Source organism: Plectropomus leopardus, chromosome 8, assembly GCF_026936395.1.
Source record: "Plectropomus leopardus strain MGB_pleo_1.0 chromosome 8, ASM2693639v1, whole genome shotgun sequence".
Taxonomy (NCBI): Eukaryota; Metazoa; Chordata; class Actinopteri; order Perciformes; family Serranidae; genus Plectropomus; species Plectropomus leopardus.
In genome coordinates this window covers 9440427-9456489 of record NC_142183.1, presented here as the reverse complement: position 1 = coordinate 9456489, position 16063 = coordinate 9440427, and the positions used below count along the sequence as shown (strand labels likewise).

Genomic DNA, 16063 nt, shown 5'->3' with positions numbered 1-16063 from the left:
TCCCAACTTTCTGAAAAACTGGCTAAATGCAGTCTAGACTACAACTCACGTACCCTTTCCATCTGCCTTCCCCTCTTTCCCACTTCACTGTATCTTTCCTGCTGAGCCCCTGGCTCCCTAATCTGCCCTTTTCTCAAAAAACTGGAGGGTGCTATTAATATACAAGAGCCCATGAATGTGTCCTTACCTTGAAATACCATCCAGAACCGTATAGTCCACAAGACAAGCTGTCTGAAGCTCGGTGCTGCTCCACAACAAAGAAAAAAGGGCAAAAATCCTCCAAGTCTCTCAGAATCAGAACCCAATTCAGAGCCTTTTTTGATTAGAACTTACTTTTTTGAACAGGATGTCCTTCTTTGATTCTGTACATAATCCGTTGCCCCTTACTTCCCTGGTTCAGGAGATATTCTTTTTGGGTTGCTTCCCCCCTGATATTCCACCTTGGCACAGTGAAATAATGATATGTATTCTACTGGAAAATGCGTGTGTGAGAGACTGAGCAAGAGAGCGAAAGAGGCACTGTAGGATCTCTTCTGGTGCGCACTACCAGCTCCACTGCAAGTGAATCCAGCCGGTATTCACAGCTTCCCTCCTGCCTTCAGGAATGAAATTCAGCATCCGCTGTTCATCCCCACAACAAGGGGAGGGTGTCCCCCCCGGACAGAAACTTTCAGACACCTCTGCCAAAGCTATAAAGAGGTGATACTGGACGCCAGCAAGCCCTGATTATGTGTTATTTTCCTCGATATCCTCCCTCTTCAATGGATTTTTTCCCTTTTTCCTTCTCCAATCTGCCTGTTAGGTAGCTCACTCCTCTCCAGAACAGGGTTTCACAGAATGGATGCTGAGAAAGCAGCGGAATGAGGCGAGCCGCTTGTTCTCTCGCTCCGTCTCTCTCTCTCCCCCTCTCTCTCGCCTTCACCCTCCCTCGTACATGCCCCCTCCCTGCTTCTCACTGCACCTCCCCACCCTTTCGTTTTCTCTCTCCTCCTCTCCTTCCCTCTCATACACACACACACATACACACACAGATATGCACATCTCTAGCTCTGGCTTTTCACAACCGCTGCTGTGCCATTGCCAGCCATGTCAGACAGAAAGGTTCACCGCCCATACTCCTCAGAGAAACAAATAATGCTATGATAAATATGTAAAATTAAATAGATATGAAGAAAGGGAGCAGCAGCATTGTAAAGAGCACTGAGCCAGGAGGCATCTAATCTCCTTTCTTCATCCTCATTACCTGATTACTAAATATCTCTAGAGTTTACACTGTTTTGCATCTCTCTTTTGCCTTAACTTTTTGCAAAGTGGAGCCGGTTCAGTTGTTGATGCTGGCCAACTGTCAAGAGTGACTGAAGAGGATGACAGAAATAGCAAACAAGAGAGCAGTACTCTGCATAGAAACAAGGACAATACATGTGCAGTAGCAGCTGTATAATTATATAATTAGCCACCTAAACAAATTGCCAGAAATTCTGTTATCATCGTGTGTACATACACAGTGATTACTAGCCCAGAGGTATAGCACAATAACAAACAATGTGAGGAACAATTAGGAACCAAATAAAATTCTGAAACGTTTCTGGAAAAGCCTCCCACGCTTACAGTATCTCACCTCCCCACATGTATTTACTGAGAGACCATTCATGGCATACTCAATTTGTTATGTTCTAAGAACTGCATGACAACAATACATGCTGTTTTCTCACACCTACAGTGAATAACTAACATTACCAAAGCCGGGCAATTATCACGCTAAGCCTGGACTTCACGCTCCAAGTGAGGTTGCCTGCTTTGTGGTTACTATGTGTAACCCCTCACATGCTCATCTATTAGGATGCCGTGCAGCAAGTTTACAATTTAACCTGTTAGTCATGGATAACTGTAATAGAACACACAGAGTTTGTTGATTACATATAGGCTCTATTTTCACTTGCTCTTGATAAGAAGATGCTGACCTTGATATTATCAAGGCAAGCTCCATTCTCATCAACACCTTGTCACCAAAGCTCTGAGCCAAATGTTAAAGTGCTTTTGGCAGGGTCACTTGCCGACTGTATTCCATCCATCATGTACCTCTACCCTGGAGACTCAAGTCAACAATACCATCATGTTTTTTTAACCAGTAAAAACGTAGTAGTAGTGTTTTGTTCAGGAAGTCCATTGTATTATTTCACTATTTCCCTTTTCTTTAAAAACAGCCCTCTAAAGGGCAAAACAAATCAACAGCAGATAATCAGCATTACTGATTGTCACCTTAGACTGTACAAAAAAATGTGAACAAAGCCATCGTGATGTAATTGGTCTCCCATTTTGAAGCCGCCAGTTTGGCATTTTGGCCATCATCAGCCTGAGGACAGCATTTGAAGAACCGCAGGTTGCCACTTGGGAGTCACATGTCCCCATATCAGAATTAGCCACCGTCCAATTTCCCAGCATCAATGTGCGTCAACTTGTCAGAGAAGCAGCATTTATTACGTTCACTCCCGGAACGGGACATCCATGCTTCTTTACTGTGACAACTTCTGTCTGGACAGGAATCAATAATCATGAACTAAAAAAGGCACCAATATAGATGCAAGGTTTCAGATGTGGCCAGTGTGTGTTACTGTATGTGTCTTAGTTAAAGACTATTAGCTGATTCAGTGGATGTAGGCAGCTTAGATTGCAAGTTGGTAATTGTACCAAGTTTCTCCTCTAATCAGAATGAGTGCATATGTATATTGTCACTGAAGCCAAAATAGCATTATTAAGCCAATTGTGAGTCAATACATCATCTGTGTATGGTCTGAGATCAGTGACAACTTTGCAATGTTAACTGTATCAAGATTTTTTGAACTTAAACCTCTCAGCACTACAGCTGTGCTTCTTCACTGATCTTACGATTCGATTATGGTTATCATGTCAACGATTCGATTCGATTTCATGATGCATTACAATGCATTCTAAATTTTCTATATTAATGCACATGGCTATTTTTCGTCAAAAGTCAGCCAGCTCCATTCTCCCACAATTCAATTTGACGTTGCTACCAGGAAGTTCTCTTGAATTGTAGAACTTTATTGTCAATATACCAACAAGCAATGTTACGTGGCTATAATCCATTATGTGCTGTCACTGCATCAATGCAGAATCATTCAAGTCTGCATTGCAATGCATCTTAGAAACTATTAATTTCAACATCCCCACTCAGCAACTGCACATATCTGTACTAAAACAACATTTTCCAACACCACTCTGGTAATTTAGATACAAATAAGGTTCTGAACCTCAAAAACAACCATGTCACTACTAAAGCTTAATCCTACCCTGTCCTCAATAATCATGAATTCACTAAAGTACTCCCTTACATCACAAAACTAAAAAGTACTTCCACAATATAGACTGTGACTGCAATAAGTGCTCCAAAATCTGATTTAAATGGGTTTTACTATTCCTTTTATCAGACATAGACACAAAACTTAAAAAGTTCTTTCTAATGTAAGTCAGTGCATCAGAGTGGTAGAGGACACATGGGGTGATTTAAAATTAGATATTTATTTTAAGTCTTTCCACGTCATTAATTTTTTCAGATTCTAACCACAGGGGACTTTCATGTCATAGTTAATCTTCATTCCAAACAAACATGTTTCTATAATGAGTGTCCAATGACATAACGAGTAATTTGATTTGTTACTGGCTGACAGTTGATGGCTGAAATAAAATGGCATAGGTTATTGGAACAGCTATCCTGACATTTCATACCTTAAGTGTGATATGATAAGTGACAATTGTGACAATGTTAAGTAGTTTTGGCTGATGTCATGTCCACACGCTAATGCAGATAAATGTGGAAATACTGTTTACGTTTTAATGTTCTACAACCACATTTAAAAAAGTCACCAGAGCTGTTGAAGAGCTGCTTGTGTCACTTTCACAAGTCAAAAAGAATAATCTGCCCATAGCTGACATGAAAAGATCTGCCAAAACAAGGGGCCAAAGTGTGAAGATAGCAGAACAGCAAACTGGCTCTGCATTAGCTCCACTGCATGCAGACATGATGGAAAACATCTCAACCGCAGCCTCAACTTTGGATAATAGAGGTTAGCATTTTCAGATCGATGTTCACAGTCCATACTGGAGAAAAAAAAATCAATACAAAAATATAAACCTAATCTTCTTACTGTTCTTTTTAATGGAGGCCAGTTCATCACAAACCTTATCAGATGCTTAGTTTAAAGAAGTCATGAATATTCCAAAACTGACAGCAACCTTCAGTATTTGTCACATGTTTACTGTGAAAGGCAAGTGTCTTTACTAAAATACCGCTCTCTCTCTCTTTCCCTCGTTCTCACTCTCACTCTCTCTCCCTCTGTGGTACAGCTTGCAGATAAGCCTGGGTAAGCCCTCTGGCTGAGGCACCAGCACGGCCCTTCCTGAATCTCATTATCGAGGTAGCACAGTTTCCAACCAACTGTCCACAGTCCAGGCTCGTGTTCCAAAACAGCCAACCACTACAACTCATTTGTCATTTCACTGTAACTGCAACTTATCTTTTTTGTAAACTTCTCAAACAGGCTACCAAAAGTTATTTGACTGATGCATCCACTTGTTTGTCTTTTTTTTGCCTTAAATGTCAGTTTCAACATACATAATCAAAAATGAAACAATAGCAACGACAAAATAAGAAACCTTGGCAACCATTTTTTTTAAAACATGCCATTAGAATCATCATCACTGGATGCAATCTAGGGGATTTGCAGCATTATTCTGCCTGGCGATAGAGTACTACCATAACCTACAAATAAAGACAGAGGACAAAAACATGGCCTTTTATGGTTCAATTGTTTTCTTTCAGCAGAATTTCTGTCCGGAAAGCTAAATTAGAGAAACTAAATTAAGATTCTCTTTGGCAGGTCCATTTTCATCTAACAAATCACCACAAAAACAAAACACAGGGCACTATTAACCATGATAAGGTGAGCACATGATCCTAGTTCAGCTTCATCTGAAATATCAGTTAGGCTTGGTGCATATAATGGGGTCATATGCTGAACGAAAATAATAACATAAATTCAAATATATAATAAATATTGGCTCTTTAGCATATTAGGGCTTTGTGTCCTTTTGCAAAGGGAATACGTTGGCCTCTGCACCACAGGATTAACGCAGGAGGAGATACCTTGTGGAAATTTTGTAGGGATGCACGGCAATATTGGTATCTGCAGATATTGGCTTTAAAAGGAAAATTTGAAATTAGCCAACATGCTGATTTCTGTTGTTACCAGAAACCTGTATCTTTTTTTTTAATTGTCAAAGTGAACATGTAAAAAACATCAATATTTTTTCTTACTCTGTTCAATGAATGAATATTACATACACCGAAAAGCAATATGCTCTATGGCTCCATCTGCTGGTGGGCAATCACGATGAGAGTATGCGTCATATAACCTTAATTCCACTAGGTGGGGGAAAAGGTGATTTATCGATATGAGTATTGATTATCAGTATTGAGTTGTTATATATCAGCAAATCACATAAAAAAATTAAAAAATCAAATATTGTGCAAAACTACAATTTTGTAACAGGAACCATCTGAATGGTATATGCTCAATATGAAGAAAAATATTGCTATTATTTAGACAGATATTACAACTGCAACATGCATCTCAATTTGAGAGGGAATAATAATTTTGAATTTTATTTTTACTGAAATAATATAAAAATTCTGATAATTTGGATTTTTGCTGGGTCTCCAAAGTGATTTGTCGGCAGGGTCCTCTCTTTTTCACTATGAAATGCAAATCTGGGGAACAAAGGCTGAATAGTTTGATGAAAAACATCACCCACCTTAAAGAAGGCTGTAAAGACTGCAAACAGCTGGAGCTTCCTGATGGCAGAGAGGTCCTAAGTTTTCCGAGTCCCAAGGTCATTCCCTCTCCACCTTTCAAGAGCAAACAAAAAAAAACAAGTTCATATTTTGGATTTTGCCACACTGCATGTACAGTATGGGAATGCAAAAACATACATAATTCGAAGACAATATGATATATGACAGAGCTGCACACCATGCAAAATGTTTTTAAAAAAAATCATGAAGCAATTCTTCTGACAGATATTGTGACTGCAATGTGCAGTATGTGTGAGGGAATGGTCATGTTCGCATTTCATTTTTTCTAAAAAAAAATATATATATATATAAAAAACGTCAATAATGTGACTTTTGCTGGGGTGTAGAAAATGATTTGTAGGCAGGGTAATTTCTCTTTCATCGAAGTGCTTCTGACATTTCCACCTTTATCAAAAAAAAAAACGCAGTGCCTGGAATTTGGATATTGTAATAGGCCATACAGCAATTTCAATAATAATTTGATTAATTGTGCAGCCCTTGTATATGCCTATTAAAACATGTGTTAAGGCACAAAGGTTCAATAATTTAATGACACCCATCACCCACCTTGCAGAAGGTTGTAAAGACTGCAAACATCGGGAGCTTCCTGATCGCAGAGAGGTCCTGAGTTTTCCGAATCCACAGATCTAATGCCATCCTTTTAAAGAGCAAACAAAAATGGAAAAATACATATTCGCTCATATTTTGAATTTTGCTAAAATTCATGTATTCCAGTTAATGTACAAAAATACATAACTCATATAAACGACTTAATATAACAAATGAAATTGGAACATCTGGATTATTATTTATTATCAGTAATATATACCAGTTTCGCCCAATTCCTTTCTATTCTTCTATCAATTTCTTCATCTTAACGTTATAATTCTGTCTGTAGGCAGCAAGGCTGACAAAATGAGTCGACTGTTGTTTCACATTTTGATGCAGTCTTGGTCTTATGCAATAGGAACCTGCTTCATCTCAAAAATAGCAATGCTAATTTCTCTAAAACAGAGCACACCAACTTGCTACTCAATGCCTTAGGCACATTGAGAAATGTCATTGGTGGCGGTTACCTTGATTTATCCCCCAACATGCGGAACCCAAAAAACACGGTTAGCGTTAGCTGGTTAAGTAGCAAGCTAGCAACTTTGGCTAAAGTGACTTGTGAAATAACAAAGTTGGCCTCGCTGCTATACCACATATTTAGCTGTTACACATTGTAGGCATACATTTGCGTATTATTTATCCTGTTTACGGAGTATATGGTACTCCTCTCTGCTAACTTTAACTAAACATTGTCAACCCACTCCTAGCAACACAAGCAGTTGCGCTAAATTTATCATTAATTTTGCCCCGACTCTGCTTTCACTCACTTTCGCTGACATTAACTTACAATTTAGCTTCTTCTCAGTTGCCCAGAATCAATTTGTTAAGTTAAACAGTGTTTAAAGGGCGTCCATACTCCCACTAGCTAACTGACCGACAACGTTACCTTAACAACCGCAGCAAACATTTTATGAAACGTTGACAACAAGCTGTCGCAATATCTCATGAGGTCTTTCGAAACTTTTTGGGACAACTTACGTTAGCGGAAACAATAACCACTGCAGCTTTGAGAGTTTCCCAAACCGAAACGGGTAAAATGTGCCGGTTAACTCCTCTGAGGTCCTGCCTGTCAGCGCCGGTTAGCGCGCCACCCACCACACTGAAGACTGAGGAGGAGATTTTCGGTGATATAAATAAACGGAAATCTCCGTATCTCACCGTATCTGCATGTACTTATATTTTTTATAATACTTTTGTGGACTATTTTTACGTAAGAAAAAAAAATGTGTTTTCAATTTGGGTGGAGAAGTACGGCAGCCTCAGTAGGACATAATTCGCTTTTAGCACATTTTTAGCCATTGCCACCTCCCTCAGTTCAGTCCAGCAGGTGGCGACAACGCGAGAGAAAAGGAGCAATATGGCTAAACTGTAGGATGTTGCCACTTTTACATGCTTTTGACTATGTCCAGAAGTTGTTAAAAATTATAGTCAGTATAAACTTTGACGAATTTGTATCTTAAAAAAAAAACAAATTCAAAACAAAGATGTGAAAAACGGGTAAATCTATATTAAAAAAAATATTTAAAAATGATTGACAGACATAAACTATGAGTTATGAATGCATATATATATATATATATATATGTGTGTGTGTGTGTGTGTGTGTGTATGTATGTATATATTTATATATTTATATATATATATATATCTCCAAAGTCCCAAACAAAAATTATATACATATATATACACATATATTATATACATATATTTTATTTTGATTGTTTTTCATTTGAAATCTACACCTTATTATTATTATTATTATTATTATTATTATTATTATTATTATTATTATTATTATTATTATTATTATTATTATCATTATTATTATTGTTGTTGTTATTGTTATGCATGTATTTCAGTTGTATAAGTGAAATGAGCAAAATTAGCTTAATAACAATACACTCTCTTTTTCCTATGCTGTGTTGCATATTTGTTTTATTGTAAGCTGTTGAATGGAGAGTGTTTGCTTTTCTGACTGAATAAAATGTAACAATCCTTCAACATTAGAGTCAAGTGAGCCAAGCTATATTGCCACAACAGTGTGTATTCAGTAAGCAGAAACCCTCAGTGCACATAGCCCCACCCAGGTAAGTAATCACCAGCCGCCTCTGGTTCTGACCTGTATGTTTCTTTCATCCTATCCTATATCACCACATTAGTGCAGTGGTTTCTATAATTTGGCACTTTGTGTTCTTCAGTGTGTCTGTCTCTGGCTTCAGCGAGCTCAATCAAAGCTCGGTGCCACAGTTGCTGCTGCACTCTGACATGCACTTTTGCTATTAACATCATTATTTTACTTGCATGATCTCTATGTCACTGCACTGCGGAAGGGTTGAGTCATGAATTTCCATTCATCCCATTACACGGATAAAATCTTTCACACTTTAAAAGAAAGTTGGGAGTTTATTTTGGGACAGTTCTGGATAAAAAGCCTATAACCAAACAGAACAAAATGAAAGACAACAAAGCAAAGTTTACTATAGCACAGTCTGTTAAATGTCTTTATTTTGAAATTGCTATACTTTGGCTCTCAAGCTATTTTCAAAAATGTGCTGAAGTCGGGGCTGTAGCTGAGTAAATGTTCGTCACTTTCCAACACTGAATGTGCCTCCTCCCAGATATCTCTGGCCTTTATTGGAGCCTAGTTTTGAAAACATCCAGACATTATCATCCTTTTCTGCAGCCCAAAGAGGAACCAGCCTCACTCATCTTCTGTGCTGATCCTAAGAAGCCCTGTTTTTTTCCCCCCCAATCTCAGTGTGTCAGTTCATGATGCCTCTGGGAATCTTTCAGCTGTTTACAGTCTTACATGTTAGACGAAAGAGACTAGACCAGATCTCTCTTTGTGATTCAGTGCTCTGGGTGAAGATGCCATCATCTCTCATCTTTAACCCCTCACTCTCTCAGCCTTACACCTTCACTGACACCATTAGCAGAAAGGCATTTGTTTGGATTCAACTTGTGAAATTAGCAGTATGCATGCTTCATGGTTGTCTGCTTCTGCTTCTCTGGCTATTTGTTCACCAATTTATCTTGCACGTCTAGTGGCTCTGGTTGCATAGTCAGCCCATGCATTTGGAATCATTAAAGCTTGGGATTCCTGCAAACTGTTGTCTGACATTTTTCGCCGTGAGGTAAATGAAATGGCTCGTCTCCACCCCATTGATCAACACTGGAATTGAATCTCTGACATGTTAAGGGAGAACTAATTAGGAGGGGCATACCTCATTAAGCCTCATTAAAATAAAGATCAGAAAGACAGCCAGCACATTCCTGTGATCCAGAAGTTTTTATCTGCCTCATAATATGATAATAAATCCTCTGTGTAATAGATTCTGAGGTAGATGTCTCCATTTTCAACTTTGCCATACTCCTTCGTAAGGGCACAGTCATTGTCATGGCTCAGACACACAGGTAGGACCAAAATTTGGAATAAACCCGTTAAAATGATAGTTCTGACTTTTTTGTTGTTTGAAGTACTTCTTCATTGTCAGTGTATTACCAACAGCAGATGGCAGTTGATACGCCCCCAGTTTGGAGATGTATCACCATAGAGACCATGCAGTTTTCTTCTGCCGCTCCAGCTACTGTATTTCCACAATTAAAAGCACATACTCCACTTTTTTATGAAGTGGTGCAAGCTACCGCATTGTCAACAACACGGTCCTAGAAATATTCACAATTCTACATCTCTGTAAAGAATAAATGAAAGCTTTCCCGGATCATTAACCAAGCAACTTAAATGACTGGTAAAACCCAAACTCCATTGTCAGTACTTCATACCCAAGCAGCTGAAAGGAAAGCCAATCACATTAGAAAAGATCCCGCTTGTCCTCTGCATAAGTCTTTCCAGCTACTACCATCAGGTCACCACTATAAAGTCCCCTTGGCCAAGAAAAACACTTATAAAAACTCCTTTATTCCAACTTCCATAAACATCTCAAATAAAAGGTAATGATCCATACATCAATACAAACACTATGCCACTTTGAACACAGTACTATATTGTAATTTTTATTATGTCTAAATTATTGTATTGGGTATCTGTTCTGATTTTTAGGAACACATGCCATATGTTTATTGTCACAGTTTGTTTTGCACTGTATGTTTAGCCACGTTGAAGACAATTTTCTGTCACAACAGACAAAGTTTCTCTGCTTTTCTGAGTAGGAAATGCCTTGTGTTGACAACTGAGGGGATTATGTCAACAGAAACATTGTCAGAGCACTTTTATTTTGAAACAGAGACGTGTGGGAATGTGTGGGAACCCCTGCACACTGACTAGCTTATACAACCCCACTTAAAAAGATCTGACCGATCCCTTTAAGTTGCATTATGCTTGATAAGGAATGTGAATGAACAATGACAAAAAGGAAATTTTAAAAATTGCTACAATGGTTTACACAAAATAGGAGGTAATGTTTAGTGTCTTGGTGGAAAAACAATTTCAGAGTTTTTAAATATTTATAAAATCAGAACAAAAACAACAACAACATTTTCCAGTAATATCTAAAGAAAAAATATTGCGATGAACAATGAAATAGACAAAAAGAATGTTTTACACAAGTGGTTCAGCCATATGGAGTGAGTCACTGGTTCAGGCATAGAAGTGCGATTTCCAATTATCACTTTAAAGAAAGACATTACTGTCATGTGAATGGAGACGAGTGTGACTCCTCTATATCTTTAACAATGAGAGAGATTAAGTAGGAGAGACTGAGCTGTCCAGTCCTCCACAGATTTGGACACTGATGTAATTCAAGTAGAGTTTCCATCAGAGTGGCCTGAGCTCCGACCTCAAGTTACGTAATCATGTTGATTTTAACTTCAGCTTGAGCTGAGCTTTGTGCCTGCGGTGTTTCAACAGCCTTTCAGCACACCTGTGGTACATTCAGCAGCAGAGCAAATGTGGGTAATAATTAGACAATTTGATCGTTCCCGAGGGGTCTGAAAGTTCGCGCAGGTTTAACCTCCATCACCTAGAGACAAATTAGACGTCCATGAGATCCTGCTTAATGTACCCTCATCTCATTTATGTTGGCAGTACAGATTGGTATGTTTATGGAGGGTTATTGTTTGCAATTTAAATGGGAAAATGCTTTTAGAGATGGTGCTTGAGTGTAAATACAGCCTGTTGCGCCAATCATGTTTGGCAGAACAGCAACAACATTGAAATCTATTCTTTTTATTCTTTTTCTCAGTCTGTTCTGGTGCAGAATAGAGTAATTTCATTCATGTTTTCTTGTACCAGCTTAATGTCTCTGTCCCCCGCATTTGGAAGCATGTGATATACTGGCCCGATCGTCTGTCTCCCACTGTGCTCTGGAAGTTCAATAACAACAAGCCATTGCTGGGACTGACTCCATTCACGTGAGCGTTTGTATCATAATTTAGTAATTTGTTCAGCAAATGTGTCTATAATTGAAAACAGCTGCTTTGCTAATAAACTGTAGCTTCGTTAATACTATCAGTACATGTGGGTTAAAACAATCCAGTAAAACATATTTTGTATTTTGTCTATTGTCTTACTACTTCAACTCTATTTCAAAATAGAACCAATTAAAATCCTCTTGTGCATATCCACCCAGTCACATTTAAACCACATTTTGATAAGACTTAAGAAGAAAATGAGGACATTGAGCAGTCAAAAAAATTCATATAGTGTTTTGTATTGTATTGTAAGCAAAAAATGTTTTTTTTTGTTAGTAATCATTACAGTAAATATGGAAAATAATACAACAACAACAACAATAATAACAGTAATAATAATAATAATAATAATAATAATAATAATAATAATAATAATAACAGTAATAATAATAATAATAATAATAATAATAAAAGGGCTTTCTTAGGGTGCTGAATGTGTTTGGTCAGGCCCTGCTTTAAGGGACATGTGGGTCTTTGGATTAAATAATTTGTGCAACTTCTGCGCAGTATTTCATAATAAACACTCACAAATTTTGGTTCTGTATTATTTCTTGTGTCTGCTTCTTTTGGATCACAGTATGTTTCTGCAGCATACTTTTTTGTTCTCACTTTTTGGTCTGCTCTTTTGAAGGTGAGCAAAAAGATGAATGCACTTATGATTTATTTGGGAGAAACTTTAAAACTTTATTGCAGATGTTTTGGTTTAAAGGGTTTGATGAATACAAAAATGAGGGAAAGTGGAAAACTGCAAAACACAGAGGAAGTTTTTTTTAATGCAAAATAGATGGCAGGTGTTTGAACTGGCACACCTGATTTATGCCAGTTGACTGTGACAAAGAAACTTGGAGTGATGAATGACCTTCCATTTTGCGTGCGTGTGTGTGTTTTATTTGATGAAAAGAAGAGAGGGGGAGGTAGGCATTCTGAGTACACAGTAAAATACAGACTTGTCATGAGGAACTTTTCTCTCTGATAAGCCTTATTATTTTTAAGTTCTCATTTCCTGTCTTCTTCTGATGGTTCTTTTATGCAAAAAAAAAAAAAAATTTAAACTTTGTTTTGCTGACAGGCAAGTTGATGTAGTATTGCGTTTTAAAATGAAGTAAAGAAATTCTGCAATCTATGAGGAAAGGAAAAGCAAATGTCCGCATAGTGACTGAGACAAACTAGAGTAAATTAACTGATTCTGGGATTAAGATCTTAAGATTTTAATAGGCAATATTTCCATTTTTTGTTGTTGGATTGTTTTTCTGATGTCCTTTTATGTTTAAAATTTCCCTTCCCTCTTACTTATAGTTAAGAAAGATGTGAACAATGTGCTCTTAATGACAATTATCTGAGGCTGGATGTCATTTATACATAAAAATAGGGTTCATATGATGTACACTATCAGTCTCTTTGCCACTGTATCAGAGGAAGTGTATGTGGTAAAGTATTTAAACTTCATTTACTTGTTATATTATTTGCTTTCATCAGTGTCTATAATGTGGGATTTATTTAGCTGTGAGTTTGCAGAACTGAAACTCCTCCTGTATGACAAGCATATAGGAGAACTATGGTTGCTGATGCCAATATGCAATTTATTGTCAATTTTTGGTCAATTTCTGATGGTGGTGTGTTGCAATGATCTTTTTGTTTCTCTTTGAGTTATATTATGTGTCTCTTTTCAGTTTCTTTACAGCTCTGTGCTTTTTTTTGTATATTTTCTCTTTGATAAGCCTTATTATTTTTAAGTTTTCTTTTCTGTCTTCTTCTGATGCTTGTTGTTAAACTTTGTTTTGCTATTTGGGGGCTTTTATATCTTTTTTCTTGGTCGTTACATGTTAATTTGAGTGATATTTTAGAAGTTAAGATCAGTGGGACCCTGACCTTTGCACCCTGTAGGCTTGTTCAAAAATCCATCTTTGACTGTCCTCTTCCTAGGGAATAGGCAAGTGTAGCTACTATCTCTACACTGCAACAATTTGTGATTTAGTTTAATTGTCTCTACGTTTTTTAACATAACCACCCAATGCATCTCTGAACTACAACAGTAGATGCCATAAATAACAATAACCCTCACTGGCACAACAAATTATTTTTACTAAGCTGTCTCCTTACAGGATCTGTTAATGTCGCTGTAATTAATTAAATTAGCATTTTAACAGCAGAACAACTGTTACAAGAAATCTGTCATTCTGATGCACTGTAGCTAAAATGCAGCCAAAGCCCTTAGCCATCAGTTACATTTTGTTCTGAATATTAAAAGAGCGTAGTATTTAAAAGTCATTCTGCTTGTGCTGTCCTGGCCCTCAGTCAACATGACCCCACTGTGACCTCAGCATTAACCACCTGGCACTGGCTGGATCCCACCCAACCCCCTGACTTACTGTACTGTATAATAATCTATAATTATCTCTCAAACCTTGAAAGAGGTTGTCCTATTCTCTTGTGTGAGAGATTCTGCCTGAAGCGCTGTGTTGGGCTGTCAACAATTGCTGAATAAGTACATGCTGGAGCTCTGGGTGCTTTGATGTCGTAAGTATATTTCTTTAATCAAGACTTATCCAAGGAGATAATAGCTTCATAGATAATAAAACGAATATAATGTGGTGGTCATTAAGGATTAAACATTTAAAATTACAAGTGAATGGACAAGTAAGCCCTGAAGACTGTCCTGTCCTTCACAACTCCCCGCTGCCTGCTCACAGGCACACATTAATACTGCAATAATCCTCTTTGACTTTTTGCCATTTAATACACACAGTGTATTTGGAGTATGCATAAATTCACCTCAAAATTGTGATAGCAAAGTCCCTTTATGGGTGGAATTAAGACTATTACCCACTTTCAATTTTGCTTTGGTTCTATTAGCGAATGCATGACTTTGACTATTAGCAAATGCATGAATTAATACAGAGAGGAGGTGTTGTGCTTATAATCCATCCTTTACCTGACAAGATATCTTGGTGTGCAGTTTTTGGCACTAATGTTGGAACAGTAAAGTCACATTGGTTGCTTTATTTGACGTTGTTTTGTGAGTTGGGATTTTAGAAAATGTACCCAACCTCTATAGTAAGAACTCCAGCTAATGAGGCTGTTTCTCCTGATTGGATGTAGGAAATGCTGAGGTCAGAGTTAAAATTGAATGTGGGGTTAATTAATTTTTAATTGTTCCCCATAGAAATTGAACTCTTGCTGAGCTGAAACCAGGAAGACTCTTCACAATGACTACATTTTCCCTAAGTAAGTCTCAGATGTACTGTATAAGCAAAAGCGTAATTATTCTTGACTGTACTTGCCCTTATGTACATTTTGTAATCAAAAATTCAAGCTTGTTGAGTTCCCATTAGTAAAGTCCTCAAGCCAAACATCCCTCTGCAATTTAGTTTAAAGCAGAATACCATTTGGAGGAAATGCCATGCTGCTGTTATTTTATTTACTTTTGCCAGTGCATCAGCCAGAATAATTATGTCAAACATATCTACTAAAATTTTTACTATCAAAACGTACTCATTTAAAAGCCATTTTTTCAGCATCCAAGAGTGGAAACTAAAGTGTTTTTACAATAGAAACGCAGTTGACATGTCAATGTTGGCATTGTTTTTCCAACAACCACGTATCAATCATATCAACGTTTCTAAATTGATGTAGTATATGAGCTTATTTTATAATCCGGAGGTGGAACAGTTGGTGGATGATGTGACACCTAAGTGACAACTCAAAGAGATGTCTTACGAGCTTCGGACAACAACAGAACTGGTTGTTTTCGGAGAGTGATTGATGCCTGACAGTTCATTAGTCTCCAAACATTTGTGTTTCTTAGTGACCTTGAGGAGGAAAGTCATGTTTTTACATGGAATATTGCCATGGAAAGTGGTTGTGTTAATCAATACATTGCTGCGTTTCAAGACGGAATAATGCCACAAAAGTTTTTTTTGTTTTACAAAAGCATTTCTTGCAGAGAAAGTGCCATGAAAAGCAGTTGATTTTTGTTTGATTTTTATTTTTTAAATCGAGTCCTGCTGCATTTCTTGCTGGTATAGTGTCATTAATGCCATGAAAAAAGTTTGTTTTTACCAAGACACTGTTGCATTTCCCCGTGGCACAGTGCCGCAAAAAGCAGTTGCTTTTAAGCAAGTCATCACTGCATTTACAGCAGCTTTTCAGTCA

The 16063-nt window shown here is 37.5% G+C and overlaps 1 protein-coding gene across 3 annotated transcripts in view; it reads right to left on the bottom strand.

Annotated features, from left to right (window-relative positions):
* The window catches only part of LOC121948531 (leucine-rich repeat and immunoglobulin-like domain-containing nogo receptor-interacting protein 2), a 269787-nt gene extending 262125 nt beyond the window's left edge, over positions 1 to 7662 (bottom strand). Inside the window, exons 1-3 of one of the 3 annotated variants that reach the window (XM_088080844.1) lie at positions 7460 to 7662; positions 6440 to 6530; positions 5833 to 5926 (exon numbers count right to left, since the gene is read on the bottom strand). The gene's annotated coding sequence lies outside the window, so the exon portion shown is untranslated. Of the gene's footprint in view, positions 1 to 187; positions 883 to 5832; positions 5927 to 6439; positions 6531 to 7459 lie in introns of those variants that run through there. The other 2 variants (XM_042493947.2, XM_088080845.1) reach the window with 2 other exon arrangements.
* Between the last annotated feature and the right edge of the window lie 8401 nt (positions 7663 to 16063).